This window comes from Gossypium arboreum, chromosome 5, assembly GCF_025698485.1.
Source record: "Gossypium arboreum isolate Shixiya-1 chromosome 5, ASM2569848v2, whole genome shotgun sequence".
In the NCBI taxonomy this organism is placed as follows: domain Eukaryota; kingdom Viridiplantae; phylum Streptophyta; class Magnoliopsida; order Malvales; family Malvaceae; genus Gossypium; species Gossypium arboreum.
The window spans coordinates 11,861,189-11,879,723 of record NC_069074.1 but is presented as its reverse complement, the minus strand read 5'-3'; the positions used below and the strand labels follow the sequence as shown (position 1 = coordinate 11,879,723).

Sequence of the window (18,535 nt, the reverse complement as noted above, 5' to 3'; positions counted from 1 at the left end):
TCCTATTTTATTAGTCAAAGTACCGTGTTCATAAAGAGAGTTGGATTTGTAAATTGGGTTTGAACTTGATAAAAGATATTTTGCTTGCCCGAGGAAGGATTTCTGGAATAAAACAATTAATATTAAAAGGTGGATCCAAATCTAAATGGGCTTAGTTTTTGGACTAAACCCTTCTACATTATAGGCAGAAGTCGGTTTTGTATCAACACCACCGATAAAGATATATATATATATATATTCAAATTGGGGATAAGGGATGAATTTGCACACAAAATTCACGTCTTGAATATGCGTCAATAGACTTGAAATTTGCACAAATTATTGATACTAAATGATTGACGTGCATCTGGTTCCTTTGTATAAATAAATAAATAAATATATATATTTACTCGAAGAGATTGAGGATTATTGCATGGATATGAATTTGAAGGAAATAGTTCAAGCCTTGTTCTTGAGCCCAGTCCACGTAACTCAACCAAGAAACTATAATTGGATTTGGGTTTAGCGATAAAGCCCATCAAGGCTTAAAAGCGTTTCTACATACAATAACATAAGAAACCGAACACCAAACCGAAGTAAGCAATAAAAAATTGAAACGTATTCTAAGCGGTTAAAATGTATATATAAAATTTTAATCTTAATTTAATCATTTACATTTATAAAAATAAATACATCAATTAATTTTTATATTAAATAACTATAATTATTTTTATATAATTACATTAATAATTTATAAAAATTAAATCAAATAAAAATCTCATTTATATCCAATTACACAAAATTTATCAAATTTATCCTTAGTAGTAACTCAATCTCTTGAGCAACACGCGCGTATGAAAACGTGGAAACCGCTTTTTGTTCAAACAACAATCTTTGTCTTCTTCCCTTTACTTTTTTACCAAGAATCCTGAACTTCCACGGAAAACAAAACCTGCATTTGAGTGGCTTTATTTACTGCTTTCAGCAGCTGGTCCTCTCCTCTACTACCCAAAATCAGAACCCATATTGGGAAGTCGATGGGTAAGTTACTTTGCAGGGCTAACTTTTGGTTATTATATAAAGATATTAGGTTATGGAATTTAATAATTGAAATAAGGTATTAACCAAAACTGAAAATTTGTATCCGGGAGATGATCATGGGATTCTCTTTGAGACAAAAATGAAAATAAAATAAGTAAAGAAGAGATGAGTAAGGGACCGAATCACCGAACAGCATATATATGTTCATTTGGAAGATGTAATAAGCCATTTTCTGCCACTCTCTTTGATGGGTTTTCTTTTGTGACAAGAAGCATGATTTTTCTTGTTGGCCATGCATGCTTATGTTTTCTATGTACCAACCAGTGCAAGGCAGTAAAGGTTGAAGAGGGCCCCCCCCCCAACCATGGTTTTAGTATTTTCATATAAAGGATCTTCTAAGAGATGTCTTTTCTTCTTTATTCCAAAACATCGTCTTTTTGCTTAATCCAAAAAAACTAAAGAAAAAAACTTTGATAGATTTGTGGCTCTTTTGCAATTTGCACTTCCTAAGTACTAATCAATTTCCTGTAAAAAGAATCCCATATTTGACAAGGAAAATAATTCCCCCACCAAAATAAATCAACCCAAATATACTTTGCTTCAACAAGTTAAAAGATGAAGAGGATGGGATGGGAGTGAGAGGTAGGGTTCACTATTTTCCACTTTAAATATTTACTAGCTTATAGAAACAAGACGTGAAAACATTTACGTAATATATTTATAAAAAATTTGTTATGAAAATTAAACACGTGAAATGATAAAGTTAAGATGATTTTAATGTTTGAGTTTCAAATGTTATTATTTACATTTATATGCATATAATTTTTTTAAAATTTATCAAATATAAAAATATATAAATATCTCGAAATAATATTTGTTGTTTTATAAAATGAATGGATATATAGTAATTTTCTAATTGAGTTTGGTCTCGGTTATTAGGTTACATCAACTCAATCAACTCCTTAATCTAGTATAGATGATTTTTATGGTTGCATGGTATAGTATATAATTACATAAGAAAATTATTAAAACTCCATATGTGTATGTAAAAAATTAATTTAAGTAAATTATTAATATGTTACAATTTATATCAATAAAAATTAAACAAATAGAATATGAATATTTATATTATGTTAATTGTCAATAAGTTAATGTCAAGAGTCAACTAGACACTAACTTATTTGGAAATTAATAAAAAACATAACATTTTTACAAAGTAGCAAATATTACAATATAAAAGTGTTTTTACATTTTCTACAAAATATAATAAAAACAATTTAAATCCAAAATACATATAGAAAAAAAACAATAATAAAATTTAAAATTTTCAAATTCTCAAATTCTCAAATTTATCATTCAAATTAAATCTCGTTTTTATATTAATTTTAATAAAAATAGTGAAGATATCATTCTCATTAAATAAAATATAGTGATTTTATTTTAAAAATAATTATATATATATATATATTTAACCCTTATAATAAATTTCATTTAAATTACGATACAAATATAAACTTTAATTTCAAGTCTGTATAGCATATTAAGTCAAACATTACTCCCATTAAAGATAGACCTCACTTAACTTCCTTTGTAACTTTGGTCAAGAAAGATAAAAGGGAGTATACATATATAAACATCAAAATTATAGTTCAAAAGAGAAAAGAGTGATTAGGGCTGATCGACAATAATGATTAAAGATTGTCCCAATGTGTGCCCTCTACCGCACAAAAGAAAGAAAGAAAAACTATCAATAATTCTATTTGTGTTTTTTTCTCCCTCTAACCTTTTCCTCGGCTTCATAAATACCATTGATAATTAAAATAAATATATTCATTGTACTGCACGTGCACGGTGCACCCCACGATATCCCAATACAAAACAAAAAGCAAGACAGAATTATGTCATGTAGACATAAACTATTACACACTTGAAGACAAAGGTAGAGAGATGATAATGTAAGGGATTAGAATACTTTATATAAAAATTGAAATATCGGGTCATGTTATTTGAAAGCATAGGTATACATGTGATTCATGATTAGAGGATTGAGTTCTCGGTTCCTCTATACATAAATTTGGACGAGCTTGTGAATGTATATGTCTTTTATATGATCATTTGGACAAGAATAATTTTTTTTTATCCACGTTTTTTGCTTTTAATGCAACCTGAATAAATAAAAATTTTGTTAATATAAGATATAAAGATAAACTTTATGAAACCATGGCTTGAAGTACATATGTATGTGTGTATATCTATGTATTGATGAGTCGACAATGAGTTAAAAAAAGTAGTCTTCCAAGGCATGCAAAGCAATCTTATCGTATCATAATTTTGTCTTTAAATTATAAACATTATGTCGGTTAAAACATTAAAAATAAAGGCCCTTAATTACTTTTGATTAGTGGATTACTGGACTTTGGACCTAAAAGATTTTGCTTAAGAATCAAGGCACCTCAAAAAAAAAAAAAATTTATTCCCTCCCAAATGATGTGAGATCATCAAAGTTTTCAACTTTGATAATGTAAATCTTAATTATTATATCCCAATGCATCAACTTATGAATTTGGGGTTTTATTACTAAATGTTAATTAGAGCCTTCAAAGGTCAATATCATCAAATCATATATAAATAAAAAAATATTTTGAATTTCTTCATGTGGAGCTCCAGGGAGGATCTTACCATTGTAATCAAGATCTTTGCTATCAATATTCACAAGTTTCAATTATTTTTCTTCCTCCTGGGAGAAAGAGTATTTTAACCGCATCTCCAACAATTTAACTCTAAAAATTCAAAAAATTTGTAAAAAAATTAGAGAGTGAAAATTCAACAAGTTTCGAGAAAGATAAATATTGTTATTCACACTCTGACTAGATTGATGAAGGGATTTCCTTATAGCTCTCATTTCAGGATAACTTATAATGATTACCGCTCAAATAAAGAATGATGACCAGATTTTGCATTATGATTCTTATGATACTTTGTAATTGATCTCTTTTTTTTTTTTTCAACCGTTATTATTTTTAATTTCTAAAATATTATTAATTTATATAATTGAATCTATTATTAATTGAATTAGTGATATTTTCACATATTTTTCACGGCTTGAATTCACGTACAAATCATTTCATCATTCTGGTTTGCATGTGGATGTCTCAAAAAGATAGGATTCAACCTAACATGTTAAGGAAAATTTCACTGATGTTAATTCAATTCTAATTTTTTTCCTAAGAAAACTATTACAGTAATTGTGTGCCGGTTATGATAATTCATTTATTTATTTGCGCCTAGTAAGGTAAATTATGTACTATTGCCTGCTCATCATCCTTTATAATCCACATAAAAAAGCCTAATCATATAATTCTTTTTCCTTGCAATTTTTTTTATTTATTTTGACTCATTCAAGTCAGTGCATTGACCTTTGTTTTCATTGAAAATTACCGGGCCGTATTTCATTATATTTAATAATTAACATCTAAAAAAATTAATAATTAACGCTCACATTAGATGTTGTTAATTTACTTTTGCCTACATTTTGGAATTATATGTGTTGCCATCGTCACAATCATAAACTTTTACACCAAATGGAAGACCCAAAAAGTAAATAATTTGAGAAGTTTTATCACAATATCTATAATTTATTGCAAGAATTGTAGTTTTGACCTTACTCAAAGTGCATCACTAGATTCATAGTTTCTTACACAACCAACAGTAATTTAAACTAATGTAGCTACTAGAATGTTCTGTCGACCTTATTTTAGCAATTAATGAAGCATCATAATATATTTTTTATACAATTAATATTAAAAGTGAAAAATAAAATAATATGATTTAAATCTGTATTAGATAAATATCTAATAAGAAATAAAGCATCATAATTTTATTCAACAAAATAAAATTGATACATTTATTTTATTTAAAATCATATTAGCATTAAGATTTTCTATAATAAATAATATTTTTTTGAAAAAAAAAATAAAGAGAGAGAGGAAAGTTCACCCTAAGTGCAGTGTCAAGGCATATACTTCCATCCAAAACCCAACCTCCTACCATAGTATACTAAACATGTTTAATACATTTATTGCACTCTACATTTCATTTATTAATTAGGAAAATTATTTCATATATTCCACAACTAAGTTAAGGATTTAACAAGTATATTATAGGGTGTAATAAAAATAAAAATAAAAAATATAAATATAAGTAAATGTAACTTTTGTTACATCCTTAATCTGCATGTAGAGTAAAAAATACTCCATGAAAAATATATGAAATAATTTCTCTATTAATTAATATATGGAGTTTTTGCTAAATTAATTGTTAATAATAAAACTTCTTCTATGGAATAAAATAAAGGTTATTTGCATTAACTTAATTTGGAAACATCCAATAATGAACCTAAAAAAACTTAGAAATAATATGAATAATTTGAAGTTTGAAAATGCAGGGTGTTAGGTGTTTTTCACTCTCTAGAGTTGCTACTAATGGCGGTTTTGGTCCTCCTTTGGAAGAGCAAGATTATGGTTTTATGATCTTTCTCAATACTGATGGGGCAGTACGCTCGGATACTGGAAATGCATCTGCTAGGGGGTTGCAAGAGACATAAATGAACAGTGGCTTTTTGGTTTCAACCGTTGTCTTGGAAAGTGCTCGATCTTCGATGCTGAACTTTGGGGCATTTTTGAAGGGCTTAAGCTTGTTTAAAGAAGAGGTCATAATCGCGTAATAATCCTCTCGGATAGTCTAGACGTTATTCAAGTCATTGAAGGAAGTAATCTAGCCACATCAAACTCTGCTCTAATCAGACGTATTCAGAGTATTCTATCTCTGGAAAACTCTTGGGTATTGCGTTATATTCCCAGAGAACATAATGAAGCTGCTGATTGCATGATAAAAGGAGCGTTATATTCTAGAATTAAGCTACAATTTTTTTATTTTCCCTCTCTTAGGGTTCGAAATTTCTTAGAATTGGACTAGACTAGGGGTTTTTTCTCAAACCTTTTGGATGTATCTAATTAGTTTTTCGGTTTTTTTTTTTCACCAAAAAAAAATGCAGGGTGTTAGGTGTTCTCAAACATGCAAGAAATCAAGCCTGATATGCTAAAATGGATTTTAAACTATACGACAGAATGTGAAAGAGGGTATATTCAAAAATAAGCAAGGGATTCTTACAGGATATTTATCTAAGTATGTTTGTTATCATGAATACGAAAGAAAGAAGTAAAATTCTTAAGATGCAAAAAAGCATAACAATTGAAAATGGCATGGATTTTGTAAAATCCCAACATTAGATCTTCTAAATATTCGGTGAAAGTGACATAACCTAACATTCCTTCAACACTCAAGTCAAATTCCATTTTTGGTTTGGGAAAGCATTCCTGGGCGAAACACAAATATATGGCATCAAATCACTAAACCAGAAACTAGTGTCACGGGCCAGAGTTCAAAGCCCGTGACCATCGAACCAAATGCATCCGATGGAGGTCTATTACTTAGATGGGGATCATTTGGCCCACGTGAGCTGGCCCGATTCAAGAAACTGTTGGAGAAGCTTGTCGGATCAAAGTCTGGTTGGCCCGATCGGACTGGCCCGTTGCTTGAAGAGATTGAAGGTCCATCTACAAATATGGAAACATGATATGATATTATAATCTTAGAGATCTTAGATATGATATGGAATCTTATAAGATATTATTTTATAAGATTACATATCTTATCTAAGATATGTAATCTTAGAAGATATGATATTATATTTGGTAGTAGGTAACCTTTAATCTCGTCCGTCGATGTAATTGTATCTTGACCGTCGGTTTTGGGGGAGCTCAAGTATAAATAGAGAGCCTCCCCCTCATTTGTACTCACTCCATTCATTGTTTCATTATTCTTTGTGAATAAGAGAATAGAGAGCATTTACTCAAACACTTTGTGTGCGTCCCTTTCTGTTGTTCTTTATAAGCTTCTTTTGGCATAAGTTTGCTTCCGCTGCACGAGTCGGTGCCTTGGAGGAGTTCTTAAAGAATCCTCATTCGAGTAAAGGCTGACTTGGGCGAGTTTGGACGAGCGAATCGCCTAAGGCCGCACGGATTGCGAGACGAAAGGTCTAGCCCCGTGACAAGTGGTACCAGAGCTAGAGTTCGAACCAAGAAGTATTCGAGCTGTTGGTTCGAAGGCACTGTTGGGATGTCGAAAGAAGAGTTCGAACAAATACGGGCGAGAAAGTCTTTGAGGAGATCTTGTCGGCGAGAGAATGTGCGTGGGTAAACTTGAGGAGTCTATGGAAGCCGTTAAAGAGTCTGACAATGCTCGTGGGGAAAGTATTGAAGACATAAAGGATCAGTTCAGAGACTTTGTGACCACGTGTCTAACTTCCCAAAGGGATAACGTGCAAGAGTTGCTAGATTCCCAAAGGAAGAAGCTGACAGAGAAGAACAATGCTCTCGAAGCCATGGTGAAGGCTTTGAAGGAGGAAACAATGGCATGACAATGACTTTAAGCACAAGAATAGAGGAGCTCGAGGAGAGCGGCCTTGTGTCGAAAGCGGTGGAAGAAGGAGTGTCGAGTCAAAGACTCAAGATGGCGAGTGTGTCCCGGAACCGAAAGAGTTTGGGGACAAGGTCTGCATGTGATGTGGACAATTTCTTGTGGAGGATGGAAAACTACTTCGTGCCAAAGGCATCGTGGATGATGTGGATAAGGTACAAACCGCTTCATTATTTCTTATTGATATTGCGCTTTTATGGTGGCGAGGTAAAACCACGATGAAAGGCAATGTGAGATTGGAACATGGGAGAAGTTCCAATGCGAGTTGAAGAGACAGTTTACCCGAGTTTGCCGAGGAAGAAGCTCGGGCAAAGTTGCAAGGAATAACAACGGGCACGCAGTGGGGAGTATGTTTGTGAGTTCAAGGAACTCATTCTCCAAAGTTTGGATATCACCGAGAGAAGCAATGCTTGCTTTTCAAGAGGATTGAAGCCGTGGGTCGACGGAAGGTGGAAAAAGAGGTGTCCAAAAGTCGCCGGAAGCCATGAAGGTAGTGGTATCCGTGGTTAAGCTTGGTCTAGAGAAAGACAAGCTTGGATCTTCCAAGTCCAGGAAAGGGCGTATGTGAAGAGAATCACAAGGAAGATACGGATGAGTATGGTAATGGCAACGGTGACAATTGTGGTAATGGGAAACCACGAGTTGGGAAGAAAAAACCCAAGAAGAGAAGGGACAAGCTAAAATGCTTTCTCTGCGACGGTCCACACATACTAAAGAAATGTCCGATGAAATCCGCGCTTAGGAAGAAGCCGGTGGGTAAGGCCTTGGGACTTGGTTCGAGCGCAAGGGGTGTTGAAGCCAAGGAGGCCGAAAGCGAGAAGAAGCCAGTCGAGTGCTTCTTATGTCATGGTCCGCATAGGTTGCGGAAGTGTCCGAGGAAGTCTGTCATCGAAGAGAACGATGGAGCAGACAAGGAGCCCAAGAAGCTTGGTTCGAGCAAGGGTAAAGCCGAAGCCAAGAGGGCTAAGAGGAGCAAAAAGAAGCGAGTAAAGTGCTTCTTGTGCCGTGGTCCGCATGAGTTGCGGAACCTGCCCAAAGCAAGCCGTAGTCAAAGGAAAGGCAACGTCCGAGCATAGTGAGTCGTCGGAGGGCTTCCACCCAAGGGAGAGGTGAGTTTGTCATCGAACTTAGAGGAAAAAGTTGCGATGAAAACAGTGAAGCTTGGACCAAAGAGGCTCGTATCGAGTGAAGCGTCAGAGTTGGCCGAGTCATTGACAAGGCTTCCACCTATGGGAGAGGAGGGTGGTGCATCGGACTTCAAGGAAAAAGAAGTGATGCATGTGGGACAGTTGACCCGAGTAAATGCAAAGGTACATTCGAAACACTCTGATAGTGTTTTGCATTCTAACTTGTGTACTTGGCGAGAACGTAGGGGCCCTTTCGAAGTTCTTGAGCAAGGAGGCCGAGAGACTTTGGGCCAAGCGAAGCCAAGTGTCGTGAATCATGAGGATTCTGTCCAAGGGAAGTTAGAATGTGGGCAAGGAGTGACATAACTCCTTGTCATCGAGATGTACAAACGAGTAAGACGGCTCGAGTTAAGAAGTTTACCAAGCCGAGGCAAAAGTCCCAAAGGAAGGGAAGAGCTAAGACAACGAGTGGGATCCAAGGCGAATCAAGTCGGTGCCATTCAGAGTCGCAACGAGGACGTTGCGAGAATGGGTGGGGAGAATGTCACGGCCGAGTTCAAAGCCCGTGACCATCGAACCAAATGCATCCGATGGAGGTCTATTACTTAGATGGGGATCATTTGGCCCACGTGAGTGGCCCGATTCAAGAAACTGCTGGAGAAGCTTGTCGGATCAAAGTCTGGTTGGCCCGATCGGATGGCCGTTGCTTGAAGAGATTGAAGGTCCATCTACAAATATGGAAACATGATATGATATTATAATCTTAGAGATCTTAGATATGATATGGAATCTTATAAGATATTATTTTATAAGATTACATATCTTATCTAAGATATGTAATCTTAGAAGATATGATATTATATTTGGTAGTAGGTAACCTTTAATCTCGTCCGTCGATGTAATTGTATCTTGACCGTCGGTTTTGGGGAGCTCAAGTATAAATAGAGAGCCTCCCCTCATTTGTACTCACTCCATTCATTGTTTCATTATTCTTTGTGAATAAGAGAATAGAGAGCATTTACTCAAACACTTTGTGTGCGTCCCTTTCGTTGTTCTTTATAAGCTTCTTTTGGCATAAGTTTGCTTCACTGACGAAGTCGGTGCCTTGGAGGAGTTCTTAAAGAATCCTCATTCGAGTAAAGGCTGACTTGGGCGAGTTTGGACGAGCGAATCGCCTAAGGCCGCACGGATTGCGAGACGAAAGGTCTAGCCCCGTGACACTAGTTGGTAGATAGGATTGTGAATCGAAGCAGAAAAATCCGGTGTCCAAATATGCAAAGAGACTAGAAATAAAAGGAAATTTTAGAGTCCAAAACATTGTATCAAATCAGCTAATCTGATCTTATCATCATTATTAAACCTATTTCTTCTTTTTTATATATGACTTTTTGGCAACCTTAGACTTTTGACTTTGTGCTAACAGACAACAACCCTAGTCTCCACCTTACTAGCTTTGCCTTATATAACGTGTTTCACTCAGACCACCTGTTTTTCACATAAATTATAAGGAGAGAAAAAAAAAATGTAGCATCAACGTGATATATTGGAAGTTATTTGGGAAACTAAAAATGAAAAAGGGTTTTAATTAGATCTAATAATATGGGACCCTCTTGCTTTGAATTTGTTTCTTGTACATTAATTTGAAATACCCTTTTCTATACCTAACCCTACCCAAGGGATGTAATTGCTTTTATTTATTTATTTATGCTTTCTTTTTTCTCCAACGGTGCAAGGGGTGTCCTTTTCGGATTGGCTCTATATTCAATTACATGCCCTTGTGTCACACACCAAAATTGAAATTGGACGAAAATTATGGTCATTTTTAATATGAAAGGAAAATGTTAATTTCCATTTCTTGGGGAAAAATCTAATAAATTATTTTTAAGTAAAAAAGCTATTGATTAAAAATAAAAATATATAAATATTAAATTTTGAATACTTCAACTAAGAACATGAACCCAGTCTACCACGAATAATTTGTTGTTTTTTTTTTTTAAGTTTAATTTCTTACATCTTCCTTTAATATTTTAATTATTTAATTTATAATGAAAACTTTTACCAGTCAAAAAGATTGTATTTTATCCAAAAGAGGTAAAGGTTGAACCCGAGAAAGAAACCTATCGTGAAAAAGTACCACTATAACTATCAGACGCTTTTACCGCCATTGGGAATTCGGCTTTAATTGGACACTCCCGCTAAACGGCTAAACCCCAACGTCTAATAATCAAGGTTTTTTAATAATAGTAGTAGTAATAAGCTCTCGGGAAGTAAGTGACTTTATATCAAATATATGATTACGTTTAGAATAAAATTATTAAATTATGTAATAAAAAATCGATGGAAGATTTGTCGTGCCGACACAGTTATCAACTGTCATTTGAGGTTTGTTTTGTAAGGTAGTAGACTAAGTAGAGCCCTAATAAATGAACTTTAAAGGATGTTCATTGACTGAATGGTAGGACACCATAGTTGACCACAATTGCATTTCATGATTCTTAAATGCAAGTGTGTTACAAAGTAAACTGCTGATATATTCATCCTCGTTTTAGCATGTTTCTGTTTAATTTAGTTTCAAATTTTATTGATTTTAATTTAATCAATTTTGTATTTTAATTATTCTATAGTTAAAATATATTTAATCATTAAATGAAATGTTGCCATGATATAATATAATAATAAATTTAATCACTGATTTTTTTATTTTGTTAATTCAAATTTAATTTTAAAAATTCAACAAATACAATCAATATTTACACATCCAATTAATGATTTTAAAATTTTTAAAATATAAATTAAAAATAAAAATTCTACAATTTTGAAAATAATAAATATATTTATCACGTCTATAATTTCGTAAAACATTTAAACAAAAAGTTCTAAAATTAATTTAAAATAACATGATTTTGATTTATATTTATGAAAATTCAATTAATTTAAAGATTTTAAAAATAATAATAAATTTCAGTTGAGTTTTAATTTAGTTAACATTGACTCTATTGTAACAATAAAAATAATATGAGTTCAATCATGTTTTAAGTATTTTTTTAATTTAAAAGTATAGAGAATTATGGATTAAAGTAAGGAAGGTATTAAAAATAATAAAAGGATAAAATTTAAATAACAATAAATTTAGAATGCATAAATTTAAACTATAACAATACAAAATTTATTTTCAAAAGTCAATTTTGTTTTAATTATCCTAAAATTACTTTCACATTTGATCATTTTTAAAAAGCCTCAACCTCCTCCAACTCTTGAGAGGCTTGTCCCTCCATGTTTCACTTTTGTTTTAATTATCCTAAAAATACTTTCACATTTGATCATTAACTTAGAAATAGTGGCATTGAGCCATTGAGCACCTCATTATGAGTTTTACTTGTTGCCGGACCCATCTACCTTTCCCCGTTGATGTCTTTTCTCTCCTCCTCTCTCTCTCTCTTTCTTTTTTTTTTTCACCACCTTTCACTTTTGGCGGTGTATATGATTTGGGCATGCCATGCATCCAAAGTAGAACAAATTTGCAATACATGCTCTTCTATTTCTACATGTATGATAATCTTGCGTTTTTCTTTTTCTTTTTTCTCCCTTTGTTTTTTTGCTTATTCGTAAAACATAAATACAACAAAATATTACTCTGATGTACAAGCGAAGGCACTTTGCATGTAACGGCCTAATTTTCAGTGGTGTCGGAAATGGTGATTTGAGATCACTAAATCCGACAAATAAGATTGAACAAGATAGTAATTTAATATTTATGAGTCAAGTAAGAATTTAGAAGAATTTGTGAAATGGTGAAATTAGTGAATTAAAAGAATTTATTAGGTCAAGCGGGTCAAAAACGAGGTATCGAGACCTCGAATTTGAAAATCAAGCTATAAAATATTTTTATAAATATTTATGAAGTTTCATTTAGCTAGTATTAAAGTTTGGTTGAGAAATTTTAACGATTAGGTAGTCAATTAAATAAAAGGACTAAATTGTAATAAAAATAAATTTTGCTAAAAGGATTAAATAGCTCAAGTGTTAAAAGAAGGAAGATTTAAAGGAAATTAAGCCTAAAAGTGAATAGGCTGGACGGCAAAGGCAAGAAAATCAGCAGAAAAATAAGGAAATAAGGGCAAAATTGGAAATTTTACAACTTTAACATATAAAATAAGAATAAAATTGAAGAATCTAGAGATCTCTTCATATTTTATCAGCCAAAACGTCATAGAAGGTCTGGAGAAAGCTGGTTTTTCATATTTTACATCATATCAAGAAAACGAACTGAATCGTGGAAAGGAGAAAATTCAAGAATAGCCCCTGAATTTCTACGACTTTTGCAAATTAGTCCAGGTAAGTTCATATGGCAAAGTTCAATGTTTTGATATGAAAATCTTATGATTGTTAAAGTATTTTATTGTTGATGAATACTATCAATTTGCATTAACTAATAAATAATGTGTAACTAAAAGTACAAATTAGTAGGAACAATGGATTTGAGTGCTTCTATTCTGTGACCCTAATGAATTGACGAAAAATATGTGATAAGTGCGCCCGTTTAAGACCATAGCTGGGCTATGGCATCGGTGCAATGTGATAATATGACTCCGTATAAGACCATAGCTGGGCTATGGCATCGGTATAATGTGATAATGTGATTCCGTATAAGACCATGTCTGGGATATGGCTTCGGTGTGTGATGCGTAACAATGTGAAAGTCCATAGTTTACTATGGTAATGTGATAATGAAGCACTCAATTCCCTTATTGTTCCCTAATTTAACAATGAAGTAAATGAGAAATGGGCCTAAGGGAGTTAAATTGTGAGTAGCCATATGGAAATTATTCCAATGAGTTATTAATGAAATTGTGATTTGGAGGATGAAATAGTTAAACTAATAGATATATGATTGTGTACAATATTTGATATGATTTGTGTTTTTATGCCTATGAGCTTACTAAGCTTCAATAAGCTTATTTGTGTGTGTTTGATAATTTCTTTTGTAAATTGAATTAAAGAGAAGTTGGTAGATCGGATCAACACAACAGGGCACACTATTCAGATCAATTCCGTAGTTTTGTTTTATGTTTAAAGATTTATATGGCATGTATAGAGTTTGAATGAATTGAAGTAAAGATGTTATAAACTAGTTAACAATATTTGTACTAAAATAGTTTTTGGTAAGTAGCAGTAGTTTGACTTTGAAAATTCACCATAAATTGTGGAAATTGAGTTAAGGGCTAAGAAAAAAATGAGATTAAAGCCTAATGAGTCTAGTTTGATATAGAGGAAACGGTGTATACAATTGGATTTTATGCTATGAGATATTTAAATTGTTGTGAGACAGAGTTTGAATGACTTCGAGATCCCCTGTTCTGATTTTAGAAAATAATTAAAAATTGCACAAAAATAATTATGAGTCAGACTGTATATGTATGGATTCCTCATTGGGTCTATTTTTAAAAGAAATAAACAGCATGGTTATTTGAATTTTTTACAGAGAGAAATTTGGTTCGTAGTGCACAGGGGTCAAAGTAGCCAAACCCTGAAACAGGGGAGGATTTAACTAATAAACTGTACTAATTGGACCAACCAAAAATTATATAAAAAAATTGGTAAGTAGATATATGAGTATAAATTTGGGGAAAATTTATGGATTTGGATTTTGAGTTTTATAACTCAAGATATGAATTATTTAGCAACTATGATGCAGTTGGACAGCTTCTCTGAAAAGTATGATATAAATTATCTGAATTTGGTTAAGTGCTCAAATAAGTTTAGTATATAATAAAAAGATGCAACGAGATAGAAGAAGTAAAGAATCTTTCAAAAGAAGTGCATCTAAGTCATTTTCGGCTTTACCGGTGAAGAAATCTAAAGAGGAATTCAATGAGCCACTTGATCTGGAAAGATCAGAAAAAGTAGGCCAAGACAATCGATTACAAAGCATCCGATGAGACCATTGTTAGTGTAGGTAGTGTACAAAATACCCAAAGGCCTAAGTGTCAACATTGTGGAAGAAGTCACCCCGGTGAATGTAGAAGTAAGTTAGGGGCTTGTTATAAATGTGGGGCCACTGATCACTTTATTCATGATTGTCCCCAATTACAAGTAGAAGAAGTGGAACAGAGAGAGAAACAGAAAATTCTTCCTCAAAAAGGAAGACGCTCTGGTCAGAGCAGTGCTACAGGGCTACTCGTTCGGGTATGAAAGATACTACTAGCCGATCAGAAGTTAGGGCTCCTGCTCGTACTTATGCCATTCGAGCAAGAGAAGAAGCAACAGCTCCAGATGTAATTGCTGGTACTTTCTATCTTTATGATGTTCCTGTGTATGCTTTAATAGACCCTGGGTCTACTCATTCATATATTTGTACTATGTTAGCATCTGAAAAGAATTTATTTGTTGAGCCTACTGATTATGATGTACAAGTTACAAATCCGTTAGGTCAAAGTGTGATAGTTAATTTAATATGTCATAACTGTCCACTGAAAGTTAAGGGCTGTAATTTCCCCGCTGATTTGATGCTGCTACCCTTTCGTGAATTTGATATTATCTTGGGCATGGACTGGTTAATGAAACATGACGCGGTAGTGAATTGTCGAGAAAAACGAATTAGCTTGAAATGTCAAACAAGAGATATTATTTTGGTTGAATCTGGAAATTTGGATGACATGGTTAGAATGATTTCCTTTATGTCTGCTTAGAAATTGTTGCGTAAAGGAAATGAGGCTTATTTAGCCTATATTCTTGATACTCGAAGTTCTAAATCAAAGTTAGAGCAACTATCTATTGTAAATGAATTCATGGATGTATTTCCTGAAGAATTACCAGGTTTACCACCCGATAGAGAAGTTGAGTTCGTGATAGATGTGCTTCCGGGAACAGCTCCCATATCAGTGACACCGTATAGAATGGCTCCAGCAGAATTAAGAGAGTTAAAAGCGCAGTTGCAAGAACTGTTAGACAAAGGGTTTATCAGACCGAGTATGTCACCATGGGGTGCACCTGTCTTATTTGTGAAAAAGAAGGATGGTTTATTGAGGCTGTGCATAGATTACAGGCAGCTGAATAAGGTAACGATTAAAAATAAATATCCTTTGCCTCGTGTTGATGATTTATTCGATCACTTAAGGATGCTACTGATGTTTTTAAAATAGATCTCGATCTGGGTATTATCAGTTAAAGGTAAAGGAATGTGATGTACCGAAAATAGCTTTTAGAACTCGGTATGGTCATTATGAGTTCTTAGTTATGCCATTCGGTTTGACAAATGCTCCTGCTGCTTTTATGGATTTAATGAATCGAATTTTCCAGTCTTACCTGGATAGATTTGTGGTTGTGTTTATTGACGATATCTGATCTATTCAAAGACGTAATCCGAGCATGCTCAAGACTTGAGAATTGTACTACGATATTAAGGAAAAACAGTTATATGCAAAATTTAGTAAATGTGAATTTTGGCTTTATGAAGTGGGATGCTTGGGTCACATTGTGTCAGTTGATGGTATACGGGTAGATCCGAGTAAGGTGTCAGCGGTGATTAATTGGAAAACTCCAAAGAATGTTACGGAAATGCGAAGATTCCTTGGATTAGCTGGTTACTATCGTCGATTTGTGAAAGATTTTTCACTGATTGCTTCACCGATAACTAAATTATTACAAAAGAATATTGAGTTTGTATGGTCTGATGAGTGCCAACGAAGTTTTGATCAATTAAAGAAAATATTGACAGAGGCTCCGGTGTTAACTCAGCCTGAATCAGGTGTGCCATATGTAGTATATAGTGATGCGTCTCTAAATGGTTTAGGTTGTGTATTGATGCAGTCAGGAAAAGTTGTAGCATATGCTTCTCGACAGTTGAAACCACATGAGAGGAACTACCCTACACATGATCTTGAATTAGCTGCCATAGTATTTGCTTTAAAAATTTGGAGACACTACCTATATGGAGAGAAATGTTATATGTATACAGACTATAAAAGTTTGAAATATTTAATGTCGCAGAAAGAGCTGAATTTGAGACAGAGGCGATGGTTAGAGCTGTTGAAAGATTACGATCTTATCATTGATCATCATCCGGGTAAGGCAAATGTAGTGGCAGATGCATTTAGTCGGAAATCATCATTATTTGCTCTTCGGGCGTTAAATGCTGTAACGACCCGAATTTTATTGTTACCGAAAAAGTGTATTTTCGGGTCTCCGTTTCTGAAAAATGGATTCGTAAATATTTATTAAAAATATTTACGAAGTCAATTGAGTGGTTAATTAGAGTTTAATTAAGTAAATTTAGTTTAATTAAGAGTAATTAGAAAAAATGACTAAATTGAATAAAGGATGAAAGTTGAATTGTAGATTAAAAGAAAATGAAGAGGACCAAAATGGCAATTATGCCATTTGTCCTAAGTGAGGCGGCATAAACATAAAAAAATCTGAGATTTTTATGTGTTAAAATATATATTAAATTATTATTATATTATAGTATATTATATTATATATTATATTATATAAATAAGTAAAGAAACATAAGAAACATAATGAAAGCAAACGAAACAGAGAAGAAACAGGGGAGAAAGAAAGAAAGAAAAAGAAAAAGGAAAATTTGGGTTTCAAGGCTCAAAGTTTAATTTGGTAAGTCAATTAAGTCATTTCTTCTTAAATTTTGATGTTTTAGAAGCTTTGGAACAAGACTTTGATGAAATTAAGTTGATATTTTGAGAGTTTATAGATTTTCAAGTATAGTTCATGTTGAATAAAATAGTGAATTAAGGGTTTAATTGAGTAAATTTCAAGCTAGAATTGATAATAGGATCAAATTGTAAAGTAAGTTATAAGTTTTATGTTGTAGGGACTAATTTGATGAAATTTTGAAATTAGGAAAGTATGCTGGAAATTTAATATTTAAATGAGAGTATGGATGAAATTTGAATAGAAATAAAGTATGAATTAAGATAGAAAAGTAAGTGAATTTAGTTAGAATTAAATTGAAATTAAAGTAAATCAACATTTTGTACTAAGACTATTTTGGACAGCAGCAGTAGTCTAAGTTTGAAAAATCACCAAAAATTTTAGAAATTGAATTAGAGGATGAATAAAATATGAAATTAAATATTATTGAGTCTAGTTTCTTATAGAAGAAACAATATAAGCAATTGAATTGTAAATTATGAGATATAATGAATTTTGTGAGACAAGGTCAAAATGAATTCGGGTTCCCCTGTTCTGACTTTGGAAAATCACCAAAAATTGAATAAAAATAATTAGAGGCTTAAAGTTATACGTTTAGAATCCCTAATGAGTCTATTTTTATTAGAAATCAACGAGAATGTTATCCGAGTTTTGTACTGTGAGATAATTAATTTTTAGTGAAGAATGGACGAAATTGTCAGACAGCAGAATAGGGGTGAATTTAAAGAATAAACTGTACTTAATGGCTAAACCAAAAATTCTGAAAATTTTATTGTAAGAAGATTTGTGAGTCTAGTTTCAGGAAAAATTAGCGGATCTTAATTTAGAATTCTATAACTCAAGATATGAATTAGTAATGTATTAATGATTATGAATTGTATTAATTTCGTAGTCAATGTGGTACCAGAAATCTCGGCTAAGAAAGGACAAGACAAAGTCAACGGGGGTTAGCTCGAAAATTACGGTTTGTATTTCTATAATCCGAACCTAATACTTAATTGTTGAATTTATTTCTTAATATGTATATTAAGTGTTTTGAAGTAAGAATTATTGTGTTTTGCAAATGAAATGGATTGATATAGTATGTGATGAATTTATTGAATTTATATTGATTGAATTGGCGTATATATATATAGATATATATATTGAATATTGAATATATATTGATTATTTGAATTGAA

General features: G+C 32.7%; 1 long non-coding RNA gene across 1 annotated transcript; it reads left to right on the top strand.

Moving 5' to 3' along the window:
• The first annotated feature begins 17,179 nt into the window (after positions 1 to 17,179).
• LOC128292894 (uncharacterized) lies at positions 17,180 to 18,535 on the top strand. Its single transcript, XR_008282870.1, has 2 exons — positions 17,180 to 17,297; positions 18,247 to 18,535. It is a non-coding gene; the product is annotated as an uncharacterized LOC128292894 (long non-coding RNA).